Consider the following 5,756-nt stretch of genomic DNA (forward strand, 5'->3'; position numbering starts at 1 on the left):
TAAAACGACATAAGACCCAAACTCTGACCATAAATACTAGTACACATTATTCCATTGTGTAAGTACTGCATAGGTATTACACGTTGTAACAGAGCACATTACATTGTACTGGATTTAGTTTGGTCAAATGTATGAAGGTGTAAAATAAAGTGTTACCAAAGAGCGACACAGCCAAGGTCCGAGATCCAAACATTTTTCCCAAATTTTCCCCAAATATTCCAACATTTTTCAAAAATGTGACAAAAAAAATCCAAACTTTTCAAAAAAATTCCAAAACTATTTTTTTTTTTTGAAAAGTTCAAAACTGTTCAGATTTTTCCCTCCGAAAAAAATGTTCAAAATAAAATTCAAACTTAAAACTTTCTCTCCCTCAAAGGAAATGACCATATTTGGATTCAAGTTGCCAGAGCCGTGGGAGGATGTTTAAGTTAGGGGGCGCTGAGGGACAACATTTACCCCCAAAATACTTTTTCTGTGATAAATCCTGTTTATTAACCTCTTAACTCCCGCCTGAACCGAGAGCGTTTTCTCCAGTTCAGCTTTACCCAAATCCTGTAGGCCAGTGTAACGCCTCATTTGAAAGATCTACAAAACTAAATTGATCTTTTTCCTCACGTCAGATTTTTTTTCATCACTTTTTGTGTTGGGCAGTCGACTCATTTTTGTCACATTTTTGTTGAATTTTTTGTAACTTTTTCTTCAAATTATTCACATTTTTTTGTCGAATTCTTATCATTTTTTCGTCAAATATTTCTCTGATCTTTTTCCTCACGTTGTTGCTGTGTTGTGTCACCTTTTTTATGTTTTTTTTTTTAATTTTATTTTGGTCACATTTTTGTTGAATTTTTGTCATTTTTTGTTGAATTTTTGTCACATTTTTGTCACATTTTTGTTGAATTTTTTGTAACTTTTTCTTCAAATTATTCGCATTTTTTTGTCAAATTCTTATCCCTTTTACGTCCTTTTTTTTGCAATTTTTCGTCAAATTTTTCTCTGATCTTTTTCCTCACGTTGCTGTGTTGTGTCACCTTTTTTATGTTTTTTTATTTTATTTTGGTCATTTTTTTGTTGAATTTTTGTCACATTTTTGTTGATTTTTTGTCACATTTCTGTTGAATTTTTGTCATTTTTTGTTGAATTTTTGTTGAATTTTTGTTGAATTATTGTTGAATTTTTGTTGAATTTTTGTCACATTTTTGTCACATTTTTGTTGATTTTTTGTCACTTTTTCTTCAAATTATTCGCATTTTTTTGTCAAATTCTTCTCCCTTTTTCGTCCTTTTTTTGTGTGCAATTTTTCGTCAAATTGTTCTCACTTTTTTGTCAAATTTTTGTACATTTTTTTGTCACTTTCTCGTCAATGTTTTCTCACATTTTCATCATTGTTTTCGTCTCAGTTTTGTCGCTATTTTCACACCTTTTTCCAGAAGCTTTTGTACTGGGGGTAAAGCTGGAGAAAATGTGCTCGGTTCAGGCGGGAGTTAAGGGGTTAATATTGTCTGCAGTTCACAAACTATCCACCAGGGGGTGCTGCAGCGCCCTCAGCACCCTGGGTTCCCACGGCCTTGCAAGTTGTTTTTCCTGCCCTAACATAAATCTGCTTCTTTATAGGGTTGAAGCTTCTAAACTGTGAAAGTGCTGATCTGTGACAGCAGGGGGCGCTTTAATGGCTACAACATAAAACATATAAAATAGGATCCGAGACGTACGAAGCTGTGAGTGATTTTCAGCGCGATGTTTCTCAGTTCCCTGAGGCCGAAGTCGAGGAAGTCGTTTTTAAAGCTCTGACTGAGCTCGAAGCAGGAACAGGAAGTCTCGATCGGGTCCGGAGATATCGGCGCTTTATCAGAGCGATATCGGCCGGTCGATATATCGGTCGACCTCTGAAAAGGAAGGGCTACATTAGAAAGGACGTGTTTTTCCTGCTGCTGTGAAGAGGAGGAGGTTCAGGGTCAGAGGTCACGATCTGGCTCTTCAGAAAAACAGATTCACAACGTTTAGATTTGAAAACTTTAAGTAGATTCAATAGAACAAAACGTCGGATCAAGTGTGGAAAAGCAAAAAAACATCTTTTCAACATGTTTTTTCCCAAAGAATGAACAGAGACAGAACGAAAACAAAAGGGTTTCCGGGCGATGAGGTTCGGTCTCTCCGGGGATCCAGAAAAAACGAGCGTCAAACAAACTGGAACGACCGAGTCCAGTCGGCTCCGAGAGTCTGCGCGTCAGGGGCAACGTCTGCGCGTCAGGAGCAACATCTGCGCGTCGGGGCAGGACGGCGCCCCCTGTGGGTGAAACGGGAGCGGCAACAAGTCGCACGTTAGGAAAAGCTTTGGGGTTTAACCTCGTACCACCCGCCTGAACCAAATGCCTTCTGTCGTCTTTGGCCGTTATATAGGCCTGTGGAACAGCTCAGTTGAAAGCTAAGACCCACAAAAGTGATCTTTTTCCTCGCGTTGTTGCCGTGTTGTGTCACCTTTTGTATGTTTTTTTTTTTTTGTGTGACATTTGTTGAAATTTTGTGACATTTTTGTTGAAATTTTGTCACATTTTTGTTGAGTTTTTGTCACATTTTAGTTGAATTTTTGTCTTTTTTTGTTGAATTTTTGTTGATTTTGTATCACATTTTTGTTGATTTTTTGTTGAATTTTTGTTGAATTTTTGTGACATTTTTGTTGAATTTTTGTCACATTTCAGTTGAATTTTTGTCTTTTTTTGTTGAATTTTTGTTGATTTTGTATCACATTTTTGTGGATTTTTTGTTGAATTTTTGTTGAATTTTTGTCACATTTTTGTTGAATTTTTGTCACATTTTTGTTGAATTTTTGTAACATTTTTGTTGAATTTTTGTCACATTTTTGTTGAATTTTTGTCATATTTTTGTTGAATTTTTGTCACATTTTTGTCACATTTTTGTCATTTTTTTTGTTGAATTTTTGTCACATTTTTGTTGAATTTTTGTCACATTTTTGTTGCGTTTACATCCTTGTTTTCTTTTCACTTTTTGTGGCTGTTTTGGTGCTTTTGTCCCAAGAAGCTTTTTGATTGGGGTAAAGCCAAACTGGAGAAAATGTGCTCTGTTCAGGTGGGAGTTAAGAGGTTAACAGATCTGTCTCCCTCTGTGTTTCTCCACCGTCACCACAGCTTTGAACTTTGACCTGTGATCCAGCTCTGGGACTGAAGGCTGGTTTTCTTTAGACCAGGGGGGCAGGTTGGATTTGGAAAAGGGCCGGCTGTGGGCCAAAGTAAAGCATCACTTTGTATTTTAACCTCTTAACCCCCACCTGAACCGAGCACATTTTTCCAGTTTGGCTTTACTCAAATCTAAAAGCTTCTTGAAAACATTGTCAAAAGAACGACAAAAATAAGACAAAACCAAGGATGAAAATTAGAAGAAAAGAGTAACAGAAAAGTGACCAACACACTTGGTGAAGGGTTATTTGATTTGTATAAAATTATTCCTTAAAGGGATATTTCAGGATTTTTGACAGAGGGCCTCATTTCCTAGTTATCCAGAGTGTTGCTGATTTCTGGAGATTTTTTTTATTTTTTATTCATGCAGTTCTTATATTTGAAGAGTTTAGCGGCGCTAGGCTAGTGCTAGGCTAGTGCATGTCTATGGTAACTAGTAGCCTGCATTAAAAACAGTCTGACCCACAGAGCACCTGAGGCAAATCACTTATAACACCAGACTAACCATATACACGTCTGTGTCGACTGAATAATGTTTAACCTCTTAACTCCCGCCTGAACCGAGAGGATCTTTTTCCTCACGTCATCAGGTTTTTTTCCTTCATTTTTTGGTTGGGTATTCAACTCATTTTTGTCACATTTTTGTCACATTTTTTTATTTTTTTGTCAATTTATTTTTATTTCTTTGTTGATTTTTCATCAAATTTTGGTCATTTTTTGCCACATTTTTGCCACATTTTTTGGTCATTTTTTCCTCCATTTTCTGTTTATTTCTTGTGACATTTTTTGCCACTTTTTCATAAATTTTTCGTCACTTTTTTGTCAATATTTTCTCACTTTTTTGACACATTTCCATCATTGTTTTCGTCTCAGTTTTGTTGCTATTTTCACCCCTTTTTTCCAGAAGCTTTTGGATTGGGGTAAAGCCAAACTGGAGAAAATGTGCTCGGTTCAGGTGGGAGTTAATGTTTTAAAATAACTTATATTTGATCAGCTTCCTGGTTGTAGCGACGCAGCGGCGGAGTGATCTGCTCGGTTACCGGATCTACATTAGTTTGTGAATTCACAACGGAGCTTCTACAAATCAGACATGGCAACGTGTGGAGGACGAGCCCATGATTTAGAAGAGGGTTTGAATGCAGGCTACTAGTTACCATAGACATGCACTAGCCTAGCACTAGCCTAGCATCACGAAACTCTTCAATTATAAGAACTGAATAAAAACAAAATCTCCAGAAATCAGCAACACTCTGGATAACTAGGAAATGAGGCCCTGTGTCAAAAATCCTGAAATGTCCCTTTAAAGCAGTGGTTCTCAACCTTTTGGCGCCGCAACCCCCATTTTAACAATAAAAGGGATTTGTGACCCCCGCTCGGGTCACACCGTGAGAAATAGAAATAGTCGCCGACATAATTCTTAACCTCTTAACTCCCGCCTGAACCGAGAGGATCTTTTTCCTCACGTCATCACATTTTTTTTCCATCATTTTTTTGTTGGGTTTTCAACTCATTTTCGTAACTTTTTGTCATTTTTTGTCACATTTTTGTCATTTCTTTGTCAAATTTAAATCACATTTTTGTCCTTTTTTCCGTCCATTTTTTATCACATTTTTGTAATTTTTTTTGTCAATTTTTGTCATTTTTTGTCACATTTTTTGTCACATTTTTTGTCACATTTTTGTCATTTTTTGTCAAATTTTTGTCATTTTTTGTCACATTTTTGTCCCATTTTTTGTCCCATTTTTTGTCATTTTTTTGTCACATTTTTTGTCATTTTTTGTCACATTTTTGTCATTTTTTGTCAAATTTTTGTCATTTTTTGTCACATTTTTGTCCCATTTTTTGTCACATTTTTTGTCATTTTTTGTCATTTTTTGTCATTTTTTGTCACATTTTTTGTCACATTTTTGTCATTTTTTGTCACATTTTCTTCAATTTCTTGTCAATTTCTTGTGACCTTTTTGTCACTTTTTTGTCACATTTCCCTCCCTGTTTTCGTCTCAGTTTTGTTGCTATTTTCACAACAGCTTTTTTCCAGAAGCTTTTGGATTGGGGTAAAGCCAAACTGGAGAAAATGTGCTCGGTTCAGGCGGGAGTTAAGGGGTTAAAAAAAAAAATGGCTAAAATGAAATCCATCAAACTACAAACAAATAATGTCCCTCTGGTAAACACATGCTACAATAAAATATCAGATTATTTGCTCTTTATCTAAATGATCTGGCGACCCCCCCCAAATTTGTCTCGCGACCCCCAGGTTGAGAACCACCTGCTTTAAAGTCATCTTGAGGGCCAGAGGTTCTAAGATGGAGGGCCGGTTTTGGCCCCCGGGCCTGACGTTGCTTCCCCGGCTTTAGACCTGCAGCTCTAATGTTATTTGGAGATGTCGTATGAACCGCCGTAGAGTAGAAGGATCAGGTTTCACCCAGAGGGGGCGGGGCCTCACAAAGCGCCAGGATGTTGCCCCCGTCTGTATCCTGTCCCTGAAGGAAACTTCACGGCCACGAGGGCAAACAGTCAGGAGCTTCTTCCTTGGTTAGCTTTGAGGACCGGGCAGGTTTCAGGCCC

This window comes from Gobius niger (genome assembly GCF_951799975.1).
Source record: "Gobius niger genome assembly, chromosome: 13".
Taxonomy (NCBI): domain Eukaryota; kingdom Metazoa; phylum Chordata; class Actinopteri; order Gobiiformes; family Gobiidae; genus Gobius; species Gobius niger.